The 20132-nt window shown below is 46.2% G+C and overlaps 1 long non-coding RNA gene across 1 annotated transcript; it reads right to left on the reverse strand.

Annotated features, from left to right (window-relative positions):
* Nucleotides 1-2452: 2452 nt before the first annotated feature.
* On the reverse strand, nucleotides 2453-4110 carry LOC123386349. The gene is made up of 2 exons (XR_006600135.1): nucleotides 3834-4110; nucleotides 2453-3070 (listed from the first exon to the last, which is right to left on the reverse strand). It is a non-coding gene; the product is annotated as an uncharacterized LOC123386349 (long non-coding RNA).
* Between the last annotated feature and the right edge of the window lie 16022 nt (nucleotides 4111-20132).

Below are 20132 nucleotides of genomic sequence, written 5' to 3' on the forward strand. Positions count from 1 at the left end.
ACACGAACATTCTGGATGCTGGCAGCCCCAAGGTTGAGTGTTCCATGACATCTAAAGGACCTAGGCTCTTTCTGCTCTTCCATCCTTGGCTTTTTGGCTTTATCTTAGGCTGGCTGTCTTGTAAATGCAACATGGTTCCCACAACTCCAGGTTTCTCATCTTTAGGAAAGCATGTACAAGGAAAAAAGGAAGTGGACTGAGCTGGGAAAGAAATTTTCCTTTGTCGGGGAGGAAAACCTTTCTCAAACAGCCCTTCCTCCCCATCTGGTGAAGTTCTCTTTATATCCCATTGGCTGGAAATGAGCTCGTGACCATACCTGGCTGCAAGAGAGGCTGGAGGAACTAGCACAGTCTGGGACTCTGCCAGCCATAACTGTGAGGAGGACATTGCCATGTACCACTACTGGCAGTGACACCCTTAGGCAGACAACCAGGGCCCTGGCCGTCCCCACAATTTTCTTCTCTGTCCCCCAGACTGGCTGGGGCTAACAGCACTATCTAGGTGGGGTTTTCTGAGCCGAGGCTAGGACCTGGATGTGCCTCTTCCCCTCATTACCACTTCTTGGTGTGGGCACTCCTGGACCCTCTATTCTGCACATGGACTTGACCAGAGACCCTGAAGAGCTACTTAGATTCACACCCATGGGATCTTTTTAGTTGCATGTGGCTGGAGGGTGACCTGTAGCACAGACTGCCTCACTGGCCTGTGTGTCACTTAATTTGCAGGATCGCACAAGACTGGGCTGCCAGAATGGTGCTGGCCTGCCGATTTGGGACGACTCTCACATCATACACAAGATGAATTCAGGGCTCTGGGCTGCACATGTTGGCTTGAGCTGTGTATGTGGGCCCACACGCTGGTCTTGACTGGCCATATTCCAACTGCAGTGCTGCCTCTGCTCTACCCGAGGGCAGCTGGGGCGGGGGCAGGCATCCTTCACTCTGTGCTGGCACCCAGGGCAGTTACCCCAGCCTCTCCATGGGCTTCCCGCCAGGTTTCCAGGAGTGCTCACACCTATGTCCTCCTGGAGATTTCCAACCCATTGCTCCACGACGCCAGCACACCCTTCTGGGTGGGGTCCTGTCTTGCCTCTGACCAATGTGGTGACATCATGCCCTCCCTGGTCAGTCTTCAGCCATGTAGCAGGCGATGGATGTTCCTTGGGCTCTTCTCATCCACCCCCTCCTCCCCATTGGGGGGCAGTGTGTGCAGGTAGGAGTGTGGTGCACACTGAAAGCGATCACATTCTAGGAATTCTATGGGGTTCAAGGGAAGACCTGGCTGGAAGAACCTACCTTGATATGGTTGCTGGGAGGGTCAAATGAAATTGAGCCCCTGAGACTCCTTTGTGGCCTATATAAGTGCACACAGATATTAGTTATTTTTAATACTTTCACTTGAAATATAAGAAAACTAAAAAGGAAGAAAATTAAGTGACACTCCCCCCACCCCTCACCACCTCCACCAAGATGAAGAGGCAACATGGGAGTATTTTTGAGAGGGAGTATTCTGATTTCAGATGACCTGGTATTGACATTCAGCTCTGCCTTCTCCCTGCTGTGGGATGCTAGTTTGGTTTCTGGGCCTCAGTTCCACATTTATAAAGTGGGGTAATAATATACCTACATCAGAGGATTTGGATAAGCATTAAATGAGAAGATACTTAACATTGTTCCTGACGCATAGTGGGTACCTGATAAATAGTAACTATTATTCCTATTTTACTACACAGATACTTGTCGCAGAGCTACAGATCTCCTGGATGACGGCCCTGCTCTGCACGAGGAATAAGTTACAAGAAGGCATTTTCAAAAGGAGACTGACAGGGACTGCACTGATATGTTAGGGTATCTGGCATTTGAGAGACAAGATAGCAGCAGGTGGGTAGGAGCACAGAGCTGGGAGCCAGGAGGCTTGGGTTGGAATCCTGGCTCACTCGTGTCACAGATACAAGTTGTCATGCTTGGCAAGTTGCTTAGCCTCTCACTGTGCCTCCATTTCTTCATCTGTAAAATGAGTCCTTGTGAGGAGTGAATGAGTTAAGGTACATCAAGTGTTTAGGATCATGGCTGGCACATGTGTTAGAAGTTATTCAATGCTATTAACATTGTAATTTTGAATCCATCTAAAATTCAAAATAAAGTATGTTCTTAAAAATCCCAACTGGCTTTTATTTTCAAGGGGCCTGCATTTTGGCGACTGAGGAAAAAAAAAAAAAAAGCACAGAGACACAAGCCCTGTCTTTGTGCCATTACTGTGCCGTCCCCCTTGAAGTGTCTCCTCTGGCCCCATGAAACTGCTGCTGGTCTCCACTGCCCCCAGGCCAGAGCTCATTCCCTCCTGCTCCCGTCTCTCAAACAGGACTCAAGTCTTCTTTTCAGTCATCTGTGTATTTCCTGACGCTCTCGGTAAGTGTTTCTTCAATGGAAAGGTGAAAGAGACTAAGGGGAGTGCTTTAGAAACTCTTGTATTTTGCAGACAAATACAGAATTGTGGTTCAGAGTGGAATGGACCCCCTTCCTCTCAGCGGATGAAGGGACTGGCAGAGGACTGCAGGAGACGGTGCCTCTAAACACCCGGAGGGAAACATGCTAAGAATAACAAACAATCCCACCTTGAACTGGAAGGAGTTCCAGCTCCCAGAGCCGCAACCGTCACCTAAAGTGAACCTGAGTGGGCTATGGACCCAGGAGAGCTTTCATCTGAATCCACGATCTGTCATTCAGCGGCTGGTTGGCCTTCATGCAAAACATCTGAGCCTATTTTCTTACCTATGAAATTAGAGTAATACCAGCCTCGAGGGGGTAATTTCGATGATAAAATGAGATAGTGCAATGCCTGGCAAACATAAAGTGCTTAATTAATGTTTGTTACGTGAACGAACAGTTCTTAAAAAAAAACCAAAAAACAAACCCAAAACATCAGTACCATCGTTGGATGAAACTGTGTTACTCCCGAAAGCACAGCATTGTTTGATATTGTCCACGACTTGTCCTTATCAGCATGTCGTTCCCCAAACCATCAGGGAGGCCTTCACACAGCTTCTCAGACTCTCAGTCTGGGGTTAATCTGCAATCAAGAAGCCCAGGCAGGCGGACATTTGGCAAACACCTTCCCCAAACCCTTCCCCTCTCCGGCTGGCCCAGAAAAGCTTCACATTTGCAGCTTCCATGGCAATTACAAGAACCTACTCCCTTTTATTGTTTTTCTTTTTCTAATGATGGAGCAATCACATGGTTTCAACAGGAAAAACAACTCTGGAATCAGAGACCAACCGTCTGGATTGAGCCACAGACTTTCTGGTCTCCGAGTCTGAGTCCCTAGAGAGAAAAGACATCTGATGCTGGGGTGGGAGGGGGGATGAACTGGACAAGAAGCATGGCCAGAACATGCTCACCCCAGGCTGGCCAACTGAACGGGTTCTGTTTCAGGATGAAAAACGGTACGATCCTAACTAGGAGCTCGTATTTACCCAGTGCTGAGGACCAGGCACTTTACAGGCATTGTCAAGCTTAATCATTACAAGGATCTAAGAGTGTTTATTGTCATTGTATCTGTGAGGAGAAGGAGGCTCGGAGAGGGGCACACGGGAGTCAAGGGCTTTGGTAGCATTCCACACCTTTCTGCAAGCCCCCCAGAGCCCGTGTGTTCAATCTCCTAGCCTCACCAAACCCTAAAGAGTGCACAGATGTCCTGGGATCTTGGGGAAGTGCAAAGTTCTGAATCACTAGGTCCAGAATAGGGTCCGAGACTTTGCATCTCTAACAGACTTCCTGGGGGTGCTGCATATCCAGGGACTTTAACTGTAAGGGTAAGGCCAGTGGTCTCTCACCTCGGGTGCACATTGGGATCGCCTGGGAGCTCTTGAAATGCTGATGCCAAGGCCCGGTCCTAGAGATTCCAATTTGACGGGGTACAACTCCGCACAGGACTGCCAAAACTCCCTAGTGACTGCGTGTGCCACCAGGGCTGAGACAGCCCTTCCCTGGGGTGGGGGATAGCTGCAGGGTCCTGAGGCTCCCGGGTCACCTGGCGCTCCCCTTTCCCAGCAACAGAGGCTCTATGGCTGGGCTTTGAGGTCGCCCTTCCAGAGGCCTCTCTCAGCAAACTCCCAGCCTAGAACCAGCCCTGAGCCGCCACCTGTTTCCTTGAAATAGTTCGCAGCTGTGCTGGTGACCTCACCACCCTGGCTCTGCTTCTGGCGGAGCTGCGATCTGGGAAGCCCTCCTCCCCCAGTCGTTCCTTCTAGTCGACTTCGGGCTCCCCCTTGCGGCCGGGCAGCGGAGGGAGAAGAGCCCCCACGAGGCGGGAGCCGTAGGGCTGGGGCGGGCGGAGCGGGGGGGGGGGGGGGGGGGGGGGGGGGGGGGCTGCGGCTCCTGGGAAGGATTCTGCTGCACCGGGACCCCAGCTGGCCCATCTGTGAGCACAGCTGGCAGCCTCGCCCTTGCCTCCCTCCTCATCACTTGGGAATTGATGAAATCACAAGTTCTCCTCCTCCCTTTAAATGATGTATAAACAAACCAAAGTTGGAGCACACAAATGAAAATGGAAAGTACTCTCCTCTCCCCTTTATGCTTCCCAAAGGCGACCACAGGTAGCCATTGGGCTCATATCCATCCAGACCTTTTGCTGTGCATAAAATGTATATATTTACACACACACGTAATATTGTTTTATAAACAGAAATCATCATGTGATATTTTTCCAACACTATCTTGGGTTATATTTTCCATACATACACATATACACACACAAATTATTTTAGTGCGTCTCCAACTTGTCTGGAAATCAGAATATCTTGGGGACACTTTTTAAACAGAGTCTCACCCCAGACTTGCTGAGTCAGAATTTCTCAGAAAGAGGCCTGAGAAGTTCTTACAGATTTGTAGTTTTAATAAGTGTCTCAGGTGGTTCTTTAAAAAAAATTTTTTTTAAGTTTATTTTTTTATTTTGAAAGAGAGAGAGAGAGAGCATGAGCAGGGGAAGGCCAGAGAGCGAGCGAGCGAGCGAGCGACAGAATCCCAAGCAGGCTCTGCACTGACAGCATGGAGCCTGATGCAGGGCTCGAAATCACGAGCTGTGACATCATGATCTGAGCCGAAAACCGAGAGTCAGATGCTTAACTGACTGAGCCACCAAGGCGGACCTTTTTTTTTTTTTTTTTTTTAATTTTTAAAATTTTAGAGGTGCCTGGCTGGCTCAGTTGGAAGACCATGCGACTCTTGATCTCAGGGTCATGAGTTTGAGACCCCTGTTGGGTGTAGAGATTACTTCATTTTTAATTTTTTTACGTTGAGATATAATTGATACATAACATTGTATTGGTTTTAGGTGCAACATTTCAGGTGGTTCTTATGGTTCAAAATGTCTTGTCTTTCTAATAGTTGCACATGTCTGACATAAGGATGTACCATTGTTTATTTGCCAATCCTCAATCATTGAACATTTAGGTTGTTTCCAGTATTTTCTTCAAGCTGTACACAATACTACAAACATCTGCATATTGTACAGGCACCTACGCATGTGTTTCTGAAGGATAGTTTCCCAGGAGCAGAATACCTAAGTACCAAGCTTCCCTGGAACTTCTCTTCCCATCTCAGAGTGTTTATGTTTGAAACATGGAACCTCATAGCAGGAGAGAAACTGAAAACCTGCATAGTCAAGACCAGCACTGTCTAATGAAAATATAATGTGAGTTACATATATCATTTAAGATTTTCAGTAACGTGGGGGGTTGGGAGAGAGGGGAAAGTGAGTGATGGGCATGGAGGAGGGCACTTGTTGGAATGAGCACTGGGTATTGTAGGGAAGCCAATTTGACAACAAATTATATTAAATAAATAAAATTAAATTTTCAGTACCCACGCTCATTTTAATAATATCTTTTATTTAAGCTGATATGTTAAATCTTTGAAAATTGGTCTGAATTTTACACTTGACAACACACCTCACCTCACCTCAAACTAGTCACATTTCAAGTGTTCAGCAGTCACATGGGGCAAATGGCTATTGTAAAGTGCAGATCTAGATCTTTTATTTTACTGGGGGGATAATTACAGGGGACAAGAAACAAACAATTATATAGCAGCCACAATCTACTTATCCATGAAGGGGCACTTAACATTCATTATTGTTAACTGAGGGGTGAGGTTTCTGCAGAAGAGTAAGCTGAATAATATTTCAAGTTAGAGACATTGTCTCTTCAGGGGTGCCTGGGTGGCTCAGTTGGTTAAGCATCCGACTTTGGCTCAGGTCATGATCTCTGAGCTCGTGAGTTCGAGCCCGGCATCAGGCTCTGTGCTGACAGCTCAGTGCCTGGATCCTGCTTTGGATTCTGTGTCTCCTTGTCTCTACCCCTCCCCTGCTCTATTTTTCTCTCCTTTTCAGGAAATGAATAAACATTTAAAAGAACAATTTAAAGACATTGTCTCTTCATAACAACCCTATGAAGAAGGCAGGGCATGGTTACTATGATGCCCAGTGTTTCATCTTGAGGTCGATAACTTGTGTAGATCACAGAGCCACCAACACAGGGGTGGAACGAGAATTGTGTCTTCAGATTTCAGGGCCTATGTTTTTTTTTAATCCCACAGATCTCTCGATGACAGTTATTCAAAGTCAATTCTTACATTAATGGTGAAGAGAGACCTGGTAACAAATTAAGTGAATTATTAGAAGTTGCATCCTCAATGGAATCTGAACAGTAAGCCGTTCGGTAGACTGGTGTTTAAAAACATGTGTGCTGATGCCTCCTGGTGGAAGTCAGAGTTATTGCAAGCCGCTAGATACGCCTGTGAGGGCCTTCCTAGTTCATGAACCGAAAATACAAAAATATGACTATTACATAAAGGTCATGGAAATTAAAAAAAATTATTCCTCATACTGGGAGAAGTTGGGAATCATTGAAATAGATTCTTTTTGTCTCAGACTATCAGAGGGACAGTCACAAACAGTGAATAGTTGCAGGTTTTGCCTCAGATATGTCTTCTTTTTTAAATTTAAAGCGTGTGTGATTGTACTTGGTCATTTATCAGTTTTTAAGTTCACTAATGGGTGTGTTAATGTGCCTATACTCCAGCTAGGCTGTCAACTCCTTAGGGGAAAGACTTGAAGTCTTAGTTTATGGCTCTGGACACTCTGGGCACTTGAAAAAATATTGTAGATTGCCTGGGGAAAAGATGGTTTAAGAGCACAAAATAAATATGGCATTTGTAATGGAATCTATTGATTTCTCCCGCTGAAAATCCTTTCCTTACCTCCCCCCCAAACCCCCCACAACTGCACAGCCCCTAGTGAGGCTGTCAATCAATACCCTGCTTCTCCTAGTTGACAGGTGGGCCTAGAGCTTTGATCTTTACAGAGTGACAGGGGCAATACTTCATATTCAACAGCTGGGCTATTTCAATTAGCTAGACTTTTAGAGCTGTCTGATGGGTCAGTTTTTTGTAGTAGGATTCTGAGACCTACTCCACAGCCTAATGATAAATTTATTTTTCATTATTTACAGAATAAATCTAAAATATAATATATTACATTTCAATCTAATTCTGCTTCCATTTGGAGATTTGAGCAAGTTCTCATAAGCGGCAAAGGAATGGAAGATTTCCAGTTGTCAAGTATACAGCTAGCTGTTTTTCTCTGGAGATCAAAATGATAACTGACAACTAATTTGATAAGAATTGTCTCGTAGGGGCACTGGGGTGGCTCAGTTGGTTCAGCGTCCAGCTCTTGATCTCAGCTCAGGTCCTGATCTCAGGGTTGTGACTTCAAGACCTGTGTTGGGTTCTGCACTGGGTATGAAGCCTACTTTAAAAAAAATGTTAGGGGCGCCTGGGTGGCTCAGTCGGTTGAGTGTATGACTTCGGCTCAGGGCATGATCTCATGGTTCGTGGGTTTGAGCCCCATGTCGGTCTCTGTGCTGAGAGCTCAGAGTCTGGAGCCTGCTTCGTATTCTGTGTCTCCCTCTCTCTGCCACATCCCTGCTTGTGCTCTCTCTCTCTCAAAAATGAATAAAAACATTAAAAAATTAAAAAAATAAAAATGTTAGACTACAGTTTGATAGTCTCTAAGGGTTTGGGGCACCAGCCAGACCTATTGGATGATGAAAATGAGAGACCCCTTGTGAAGAAAGTGGTATGGCTTCAGACTGGTACCTATTGAAGTTGGAAGACTAGAAGTTTAGGCTCCTGGTGACGGAGCCACATTGCACCCCCTTTTTTCATTAACCATGATTGCAGCAGGCTGACTTGGGGAACTAGGTCCTCCATCACTCAAAAGAGATCCACCGAGGTCAGCTTCTCTGCTAACCCTATGGGTCCCACCCACCCCTTATGACCTCTCCCTCCCTACTGGACCCATGCTCCTGACCCACCACAACCTCCACTAACCTTAACACCTCAGCAGGAAGGACCACATCCTGACCTCCACCCACAGATCCTCAGATTCTGTCCCCACTTTTGGCCAGGCTCCATTGACCAGAGAAAGATCTGGGTCCTTCCACCAAAGCTAAGGTGGCAGCTCGGAGATATTGTTGAAGACCATATTCTTAAGTATTAAAAAAAAATCGAACATTGACAAATTCAAGGTGGTAAGACAACAATACCAACACAATGATGTCACCACTGCTGACTGCTAATAGCTGTAGACAAGCTACCATATTCATAGTGCTTCCATGCCCTCTGAAAAGAATGTCAGCGATCTCCATGGGATTTTTGGATTTTGCTCATGATTTTATATAATTGTCAACAAAATGCTCTAGTAGTGGCTTTTTGACTAAGCCATGGGTTCTATTAAGAGTGGAACCAGTACTCAGTTCATGAATCCATACTTAATACTCAATACCTGTTGATGGCAACCTGGTGACTAAATTTAGAGAAGAGCTTAGTGAAGCTTCATCCAGATGGGTGACAACCTTAATGACAGAAAGGGGAAGGATCCAGCAAATTGAACGTGTAAGGAACTCTTCATTGGCTTACGATTTTCCATGCCTAGAAACCGAGTCATTGAAGGCAGGAGTGTTTGGGGGGAATTTTGACTGCAGAATATTCACCAAATCATGCAGGGACTCTTTACCCAGAGTTTACTGTGGCAAGTGTGAAAAGTCATTGTGTCAACAACAATGGGGACAAGCCACATCTGGCCATTGGGAGTTACCTGTGTGCTTGGGCAAAGAGATGAAAATAGAAGTCTGGGGAGCTCCATTTGCGGCTCCACACAGAGTTTTCTCTGTGGTGTGGACGTGTGATGGAAAACCCTGCGATGATAAAATCTTACTCCTACATTGTAGGAATAGAAAATGGAGACAAAAGCCACTTGCTGTTCTGCTGGGTCCTTAAATCTAGCTACTGAGAGAATCCTTCATTTGGTGATGCAAAAGTGGAACCCTACTAATTTTGCAAGCACTAATGTTTAAAGAAGATCCACCAAAAAGTATAAATGCTGTTGCATTCAGATTTTTAACTTTTTTTTTTCCATTTTATTTATTTTAGAGAGAGAGAGAGAGAGAAAGCATGAGCAGGGGAGGGGTAGAGGGAGAGAGAGAATCTTAAGCAGGCCCCACACTCAGCACAGACCTCGATGTGGGGATCCATCCCACAACCCTGGGATCATGACCTGAGCCAAAATCAAGAGTCGGATGCTCGACCCATTGAGCCACCCAGGAGCCCCGAAATATCTTGGAATTTTATATGGCAATTTACCTCAACAAAGCTCAAATTGAAAAAAAATATCTTGTGAGTCCTTTTCCACTTCAGGGCTGGTTAACACAGCATTTATCCCCTGAAGACATACGGGGCTCACACATATGTGAGCCTCCTTGTTTGTTTTGGATTCCCTTTCTGTGGCACATATGGGGGGAAGGGGGCATTTCCCTCACCACACCCAGCTGTTTCCTTTCTCAGTCCATCACACTTGTTTTTCTCCTCACAAATGATTGCCAACCCTTGCCCAGCCTTCCTGGAGCTGAACCAGCTTCCTGCTTCTGACCTGTGTCTATTCTTTTTGTTCATCAGGAGCAGAGCCAGGTTGGAGGGTTGGCCAGAGGGTGGCGGTGGGGGGGGGGGGGGGAATCCCTCAGGTCACAAGGGGCAAGTAAATGTCACCAAAATGCTAAAAACACCCATGAAATGCAACCAGATGAAGAATTCCTCTCAGGGAGGGTACATCTGGAGGGAGGGGGAGGACCCCTACCTTGCCCATGACACCTGCTCCAGGAGACCTGGTGGCCGCCAGCTGCCTTCCAGGGAGGAGGGTCTCATTGACATAGAGCATGTTTCCTGAGTGAGGTATGCACATTCAGGGCGAGAACTGCTCAGGACAGTATGGGGAGGCTGAGCTGCCTCCCACCTTCGCTCTCTCCACCATCCAGCCTATTCTCTAAATGAATTCATTTTACAGCAAGAGGTTAACTTGCTTAATATATAGAAAGCTCATAGAAATCAATGAGGATCAACAATCCCACTAGAAAAAGCAAGCAAATGAAATAAGTAATGGTTCACAGAGAGTTGCATGTGACCTCCGATACATGGTGATGGTCAGTCTCACTCATAAAAGAAATGCAAGCTGGGGCCCCTGGGTGACTCAGTTGGTTAAGCGTCCGACTTCAGCTCAGGTCATGATCTCAAGGTTCGTAGGTTCGAGCCTTGCATCGGGCTCTGTGCTGACAGCTTGGAGCCTGGAGCCTGCTTCAGATTCTGTGTCTCCCCCTCTCTCTGCCCCTCCTCTCCCTCCCTCTCTCTCTCTTTCAAAAATGAATAAACATTAAAAAAAGAAATAACAGGAATGCAAGCTAAAACAACACTGAGAGGCTCTGGGAGGCTCTGGAGATTCTTACTGGGAAAATGAGAACATCTTAAATGGCAGACATTCTCCCCGCCCATTGTGAGTTACCTGTAGCGAGACTCACTTCCTGTGCACAAAGAGGTAAACTGAGGCAACCTTAGAAAGATGAGTTTATTCAGGAAGAGCAGAGGAATTGCAATTTGGGACAAGTGAACTGTGGGTGAGTCTGCTGAGAGTTTGGGCTAGCCGTGTTTGTGGGAAGGGTATGGAAAGAAAGGAGAGCTCAGTTCAAGTAAAAAAAAAAAAAAAAAAAATGGAAACCAGCTTTGAAAGCTTCCTGAGCAGACAAAACTAGTGCAGTCACACAAACAAGGCTCAAGTCAGCATGCTTTGTGGGAGCAACCCGACCTGGTCAGCTCCTGCTCACACGTCTGGCAAAGCTTGCCAGGGTTGATGGGAGACAACCCTTGATCAACTTATCATCCAAGAAAATTCCAACACTATCACTTTTCTGTAAATCGGGCACCTCTGGGAAATCTGTCTCTTAGTCCTCAAGTTTTGTCTTCCTGAGGGCACACGTGGGACCTTTTCTCATTTTGTTTCTTCCGGTTCTATTTTAGATAGAAATTCTTTTACACCCACAAGTGCCTGGTTCTATCTGCTTCTCAGCTTCTCGAGGGCGTGGAAGGAACAAGACTGAACGAAAGACAGAGGACAAGGAGGTCTCAGGAAGCGGCGTAATGTTTGGGCCCCTGGGAGCTGGTCTTTGTGTCCTGTGTCCTTGTATTCAAAGCCAGGTAGACAGGACGACTTGTCCAGTTGATGTCAGACAGCCTCTGTCCTCTGCTACCTCAGTGTTTTTTAAAACAAAACACAACAGGGACGCCTGGGTGGCTTGGTCGATTAGACGTCCGACTTCAGCTCAGGTCATGATCTCATGGCTTGTGAGTTCAAGCTCCACGTCGGGGTCGGGCTCTGTGCTGACAGCTCCGAGCCTGGAGCCTGCTTCAGATTCTGTGTCTCCCTCTCTCTCTCTGCCCCTCCCCTGCTCGTCCTCTGTCTCTCTCTCTCTCTCTCAAAAATGAATAAACGCTAAAAAAAAATTCATTTAAAAAACAAAAGAAAACGACACAAGAGGGGCAAGGAGACAGCACTAATGACAAAGAGAAGCCCAGACGATAAAGGCAAGGAATTTGGAGGGCGGAAAAATACCTGTGGGTGGAGGTAAAGGAAGTCTTCAACCTGCGCGCCTTGAGAGCCAGATGTGCAGAGGCAGGGGGGCCTCAGATTAAGAATCTAAGCTGTGTTTGCTAAGGATCCTGCCTGTGTCAGGATCTTCATGGGAAAGAACTCACTGAGAGCTGTTGAAGCATGAAGATATGTACCAGGGAGGGGTGTCTGGTGGCTCAGTTGGTTAAGCATCCGACTTTGGCTCAGGTCATGATCTCCCGGTTCGTGAGTTTGAGCCCTGCATCGGAGTCTGTGCTGACATTTTGGAGCCTGGAGCCTGCTTCAGATTCTATGTCTCCTTCTCTGCCTGCCCCTTCCCCACTCTCTCTCTCTTTTTAAAATAAATAAACATTGGAAAAATAAACATATGTACCAAGGACAACGGACTAGAGATGGAGGAGAAGACAAATCTAAGTACAGCCTAGGGTCTGGACCTTAGTCTGTGTCTCTGTGTCCCAGCTTCCTGCGAGAGTCTGAAGGGTGACTATAAAACTGCCCGAAATGCTTCTTGAACATCTCTCTTCACGGTGGGAGCACACTGTGAAGCTGCTTTGGAGCCAGTGAATGGATGGGGCTGAGGGACACATTCTCCCCGGGGACTAACTCAGAGCACCTGGGGGCAGGGGCCCACATCATACAAAAGACGTAGCACCCACCAGAGAAGACAGGAGTCATCATCTAGTTAGCAGGAGATTCCAAGACCATGTCTGAGCCTGCCTGGAGACTCTTAAGACTAAATGGAAGGAATTTGCGATGGGTCCAGGGTTCTCACAGTGAGGGGGGAGCTGGAGCCAAAGAAATAGTGTCAATATGAAAATATTTTTACCTCTAGCGTGCCTGTGTCTGTGAAAACACAGGATTGGTTAGATGGGAGACAGGTGAGGTAAGAAGGGCCAAATTGTTGGGATTCTGGCAGCAAGTGCGGGGAGGGCTTTAGCCTGTAATGGGGAGCCATGGAGGGTTCTTGAGCAGATAAAATGTGTGTTGTAAATTGTTTGAGGAATTAGTCTGGTATACAGCGGAGATCGAAGGGGAGAGGAGCAGAGATGGCATGGAGATGCTAAATGGTAGATTGGAAGGTCTTAACCAACACGGTAACAGCAGGAATGAAGAGGGTGGCGGAGGAAGCATCTGTTTTCAGACAGGGGTGTCTCCTCCGCCTGCAGCCCCTAGCTCCCCCTTTCCTGGCTGACTCCAAACTGTCCTCTACACGGCAGCTCTTCTTTCAGAAAGCCCCCTAACTACCACCTCCCTCCGCCAACCAGGAGCGGCGGGGCCACACCTCCATCACCCCCCTTACTCACTGAGTTGGAAGTATGGCCTGGTCTGTCCCCTCTCTGGACTGTGTGTCTCTCTCAAGGACAGTGAGCTTGATTTTTCAGTGTTACGTTGGGTGCCTAACCTGCAGATTATGTGTACTTATGGAGCTAGAAAACAGGGAAGAGTCTAAAACACTTTTTATGGGATGGCTGCCTGGCTCATACAAAAGAAATATCATCCATTGGAGAAGATGGGAGACATTACTCTAGTTAGCAGGAGATTCTAAGAACACACACCTCTTATCTCAGAGTCATGAGTTCAAGCCCCACATTGGGTGTGGAGCCTACTTTAAAAAAATAAAATAGGGGTGCCTGGGTGACTCAGTCAGTTAAGTGTCCAACTCTTGATATCAGCTCAGGTCATGATTTCACAGTCGTGGACCAAGCCCCACATGGGGCTCCACGCTGAGTGTGGAGCCTGCTTGGGACTCTCTCTCTCCCTCTCTCAGTGCCCTTCTCTCCTCGAAATAAATAAATACACATTTTAAAAAATACAATAAAATCCTTTTTTCTGAGGGGGGAAAACCTCATAGGTTCTAGTTTTGTTTTGTTTTGTTTTTTTAATTTTCTTTCTTTTTGTTTTGTTACATTAATTTTTCCAGATGTCATCTTAGCAAGTAAAAGCAGTACTGATGTATATGCAGCATAGGGGTTAGGGTAGGATTCTCAACTTTTCAAAAACTATCATTCCCCAGTGGAACTTTTTTTAGGTTATTTTTCTCCTAATCGTCTTCCTCCCAGCTCCCCATGAATACAATCTTAATGCCACACACACACTCTGTGTATGCACTGTGGTCCTATGGAGGTGACAACCCATTGTAATATCTAAGATTTTTTTCACATACTCCCTCCCCCAATTAAAAAAAAATTGGGGGCACTTGAGTCGCTCAGTCAGTTAAGCTCTCGACTCTAGATTTCTGCTCAGGTCATGACCTCATGGTTTGCGAGTTCGAGCTCTGCATTGGGCTCCAACTGTCAGTGGAGAGCCCACCTTGGGTTCTTTCTCTCCACCTCTCATGTGCTTTCAAAAATAAATAAATAAACTTAAAAAAATTGTCTCCCCTTTGGGGGCCATGTCATCCTCACTGAGAATACATGGTATAGGGTGATTGTAATGGTTTCTTTGGACTGTTGTAACAAATTGCCACGAACATGGCGGCTTAAGACAGCAGAAATCTATTGTCTGACTGTTCTGGAGCCCAGGGGTCCAAAATCAAGGTGTCAGCAGGGCTGTGCTCCCGCCAAGGCTCTAGGGGAGAATTCTTCTGTGGCTTCTTCTAGCTTCTGGTGGCTCCAGGCGCTTGCTGGCTTGTATCTGCATTACTCCAATCTCTGCCTTGAGTTCCCATGGACTCACTCCTCTGTCTTACCCTCTTCTATCTGCGTCAAATCTCCTGTCTTTCAGAAGGACACCTGTCACTGGACTCAGGGCCCACCCTGATAATCCATAATCTCATTTCGAGGTTCTTAACTTTTTCCAGAAAAGGCCATATTGACAGGTGCCAGGGTGAAGATATGAAAATGTCTTTTTGGGAAGCACCACTGAACCTGCTACAGTAAAATATTTTAGGTGGCAGAAGCAAGAAAGCTTTGTGAACACTTCACAACTCACAGTGCTGGTCTGGTGCGATTATTAAAGTTCTGATTTTATTGGGGGAAGCCAGGAGGATAGACCCCTCAGACTTTCCCCAGAGAAGACTTCTGCCCCCTTTCCTCTGGTGTGGCCCTTGGGCGCCCTCTAGTGGATCTTGTGGTAACAACGAAGTCTTAATTTTCCAAGGAAAAGAATCCGATTTTAAATGATTAGCTGTGAGAGCCGTAGAATACCAATTAAACCACAGCGGAAGAGACTTGGAGCTGTTACATTATAACCCAACACAACTTACTGTACACCCTCGGAGCACCGGTCCCAGGCAGAGGACACGGGCTGCGCTGTGGCTTTTGTACTAATGTTTTCTGCTTTTCAATTCGCAAAGGGCTCCATCACTTCAAAGGGCTGCCTTCAGTGCTGCGTCCTCCAGCCCTCTGTCTGGAGCACAGCCACCCCTCTGTGGGGCCTCCACAGCCCGTGAAAGCACCCACTGCTTTCCCTCCCCTAAGGGCGGCTTTCTAGTAGGGATTTCTCCTCCTTGGGTGGCAATTGGGAGAACAGAGCAGGGGGAACAGGGGAATCTTACTCCAAGTGAGTAAATCACACACTAATAAACCCTTCAAGTACATCGGCATTTAAGCAAGTGTTCTCAAGAGCTGACTCTGGATCTTCATCATCTTTTACAATGTTATTTTTAAGTCCATCCACGAATTCCAACATTAACTGAATTGATTTGTGTGTCTGGCATCATGCCAAGCTCTGGGCACACATTGGTGAATACGAGGGAAATGGTGTCTGTCTTCCTCGGATTTACCAGCAGGGAGACCTAGAATGGACAACCTCTGCGAATAATCAATGATAAGAAGTGCTGTAAAGGGAAAATACGGGGGGATGCATAACAGGCGTACCCAAATTAACGGGGAGATAGGCAAGGAATTGAACCAAGCCTGGTCTGAACGCTGCACAGGAACACACTCATCCACACTGGCTCTGTTAATTGTTTTCACCAGTTCAGCTGTTCAGGAAAGTAGATGTGGGAGGTCTTGTGCTAAATTTGTAGACAAATCAGGTGGGAGCATCTACAATTACATTAGAAGCTCTTAAAAATTGGAATTGGGGAAAGAAGCTTTGGTTGTGAGAAGCTCTTGGAAGCCATTAAAATATTGGTTTTAAATTTATTTTGGGAGGCAGCGCCGGTCGGGGGGCAGAGAGAGAAGGAGAGAGAGAGAATCCCAAGCAGTCTTAGTGCTCTCAGCACAGAGCCGGACATAGGGATTGAACTCATGAACCATGAGATCATGGCCTGAGCTGAAATCAAGAGCCGGAGACTCAACGGATGGAGTCATCCAGGTGCCATTTTTTATTTTTATTTTATTTTATTTTTTTTAAACTTTTTTTTTCAACGTTTATTTTTTTAGGACAGAGAGAGAGAGAGAGCATGAACGGGGGAGGGGCAGAGAGAGAGGGAGACACAGAATCAGAAACAGGCTCCAGGCTCTGAGCCATCAGCCCAGAGCCCGACGAGGGGCTCGAACTCACAGACCGCGAGATCGTGACCTGGCTGAAGTCGGACGCTTAATGGACTGCGCCACCCAGGCGCCCCAAGGTGCCATTTTTTAAAAATCACATTCACTTATTTTTGAGAGAGAGACAGAGCACAAGTGGGGGAGGGACAGAGAGAGAAGGAGACACAGAATCCAAAGCAGGCTCCAGGCTCCAAGCTGTCAGCACAGAGCCAGACGCCGGGCTTGAACTCACAAACCGTGAGATCATGACCTGAGAGAAGTCAGATGCTTAACTGACTGAGCTACCCAGGTGCCCCTTGGAGGCCATTTTTAAATGCAGTCCTTGAGGATGGGCCTGATGTCTGATTTATCGTGTCCCCTCGTTTTCCCATAATTAATAGCAGGAGTTTTATACAGAGAAGTTATCTAGAAGCAGGTCACCTTCTGGTATTTCCATAACAGACTATTTATTAAATTCAAAGGCTGCTGATGCCTCGAAGAACAAATGTGTGACTGTGGACGCCTGTCTCCAAGATGGCTGCCATCGTTTCCTTCCCTCTCTCTCCGCCCAGCTGATTCTCCGCTAGGAGGTGGCATCTTCTCCTCTGCACCACACCCGATAGATCTGGGCTGGCCTGGGTGACTCACTGACCCATAGGATGCAGTGGAAATGCTGTCTGGGACTTCCAAGGCCAGGTCCTAAGAAGCCTTACAGTTCCCCCCGGGCTCTTGGGATGCTCGTGACCCTGAGACCCCCACACACAGAGTGGGTGAGGCCAGCCAGAGCCCAGCTGTTCTGGCCATCCTAGCCCAGGCACCAGGTGTGAGTGAAGGAGCAGTCTTGGATGTGCTGGCTCTGGAATATGTCAAACAGAAGCTATTCAAGCCACCCCAGCAGAAGCCCCAGACAGGTGGAACAGGCATGAGCCAACCTCCATGTGCTCTAGATGTTTTTTTGTGCCTTTACATTTGTAAAGCAGCAGTAGATGCCTGCAAACACTGCTTTAGCAACACATGCTGAAAATAGAACAGCATGTTAGCAGGAACCAGAACAAGGCTGAGGCGCACTGAAGAACGTTGTGCGTCTTGTTGTTACTTTTTCCTGTCCCCCCACCCCCCACCCAGCAGCGTGTTCACATCTCCACTATACACCCCCCCATGCTGCACTGAGGAGACAGCATAGCACACTACTCAAGAGCTTGAATTTGATAGCTAAGACAGTCTCTCATTTGAATTCCAGTTTTATAACTTACACTAGCTCAGCAGCCTTGAGCAAACTGCTTAGCCTGGACTTCAGTTTCCTCATCTGTTAAATGGGAATGATACAAATAGTCGCAACATCGTGGAGTATTTGAGATTAATAGTGCATGTAAAGCACTCAGGGCCTGTTATGTATTCACATTTTGTGGTCAGTTAATCAATGGTGATTGGGAGTGATCCCCAGAGCACAAGAGCCTGATCTTACTGTTTTTTTGTAAGTTTGTTTGTTTATTCATTGAGAGAGAGAGAGAAAGAGAGATAGGCAGAGAAAAAGGGAGAGAAATCCCAAGTAGGCTCTGCGTTGTCAGCGCAGAGCCTGACACAGAGCTTGATCCCACGACCATGAGATCATGACCCGAGCCTAAATCAAGAGTCGTCGCTCAAACAACTGAGCCACCCAGGTGCCCCTTCTCTTACTCATCTTTAAATTCAATGTACATTTCAGTGCCTGAAATAGTGGTTAATAAAGGGTGTTGCATGAATGACAAAACAAAATCCTATGTTATAAACTTTGAGATTGATCTTTTTTTAATAAATTTTGTTAATGTTTGTTTATTTTAGAGAGAGAGAGAGAGAGAGAGTGAGCGGGGAGGGAAGACTGATCTTCTTAACATAAAGGATAACTTTGCCCATAAATTCTCTGGAGCCAAACCCTTTAGGTCAGTGAAATATGTCATTTCTACTGAGAAGTCCTGTAAGAGCTGGGTGTCAGTGGAAAAATAAGTCAATTCAATTACTTTTGGCATTTAAGACCTCCAAAGGCTGGATGGGACCTTAGGGACCATCCCTGGCGCCCCCTCTCACGGTGCATATGTAAAGTGAGTGGCTTGCCCCAGGCCACCCACTAGCTGTGGACGCAAGAGCTCCCTGTAGTCTCCTTCCCCCTTATGCTGGTGATGGTGACGGCATCCTTACCCTCTTCCCTGGCATTTCAGGGCCATTCAGTGCGGTCAGGACTGATCACTAATCTCTTCTTTGAAGGGATTGGGCACCTGGGGAGACCCAATGGGAGAACCTATCAGGAATGCAAGGCCCCACCTGCAGGCCATGCAGGTTGTGTGGGGAACCCTTCCTTTCTGCATCTGTCCCCACTCATCATCATGACTTGCACCAGAACAATGACTCACAAGAAGTCCCTTTATTAGTCATAGTAATAAGTCTTCTGGGATGCAACTTAATTTTTCTGTAATTAAGATTGGGGTTTCATCCTAGCTCTTAGGCCTTCCTTCTCTTATTTCACTGCTTTACGGCATAAACGTCCCGTTTCTAACCTGCTTTCCTGTGTCTGTGAGACCTACTAGATTCATCTTCGGTTTAGCAAACCTGAGGACACAAAGCATCAGGTAAATTAGTTATGTAGTTTTAATTGCTTTTACGTTTCAAATGAGTGAGGAGATACAGATACCAATTAAACAAACTTAAGGCTTCTTCAATTACTTTTTTTCCCCTTTGCCTTTGAAATACTAGAGGCTACGGCTCACTGCTCCAGTGTAGACAGTTCCACTTACCACACTTATTCCACCGAGAGTCAAAATAGGGACCGTAGACAAACAGTGCACTGTTTTCACCTCTGTGTTCTGGCAGCAAACTTCTGGGCATCATCTAAGATGTCACCAAAGAACATTTTCCAAATAGTATGGAAAAGAAAATAACATATTTGTATAGGTTGGAAAAATTCAAGTAAATTCTTTATGAGGACCTAAGGGAAGCGAGGGGCTGGGTGATTCCCTGACCTCCCCTCCCTCTCTTCCCTTGCACAAGCAGGATTAGTTTCTACTCGTTTCAAAAGATTTCATTTAGAACAAAAAAACTAATGAATGAAATTTTTCTAAGGAAAAAAGATTACAGGCAAGGGCATGGGAGGCAAGTGGGGAAACCCAGATGTGCCGACTCTGAAACCCACAGCTGTGCTGTCAGATCTTGAAATAAATCTGCTTCCAAGAACGGAAGTTTCTGTTGTTCACATTTAAATCTTGAATCATGCAAAACATCAATGACGGCTTTATGTTCAAAGTTAAGAATCCTTATTTATGATACTTGAACTTCATACCTAGCACTTACTTCTGAGACATTCTTTTCAATCCTGTCAGGCTAATTAACAGAGTTCTAATGAGAGGTAGGAAGAAGGCAAAGGGAAAATGCATTCAGCAGCAACAGAAGAAATTTATACGAATGTTCTGAAGTCAAGTAACTGGCCACATTCCACTCACATTATATGAGAAAAAAGTATGTGGGGTTTTAAAAGTTTAATACACAATTCAGCATTAACACTAGATCATGTTTAAAAAATTAATCCAAAAAAAAAATATGTGGACACTAGGAAGATCAAGAATTTTGCTCAAAATGTAATACTAACAGTAAGTTATAAGGTTGGTAGAATTTTCAGGATTCAATCATAAGGTTAACCCGATGACTTTCCAAGTAGTGGCAGAAATGACGCAGGAAGA

The sequence above is a fragment of the Felis catus genome, chromosome B3 (genome assembly GCF_018350175.1).
Source record: "Felis catus isolate Fca126 chromosome B3, F.catus_Fca126_mat1.0, whole genome shotgun sequence".
NCBI classification, from domain to species: Eukaryota; Metazoa; Chordata; class Mammalia; order Carnivora; family Felidae; genus Felis; species Felis catus.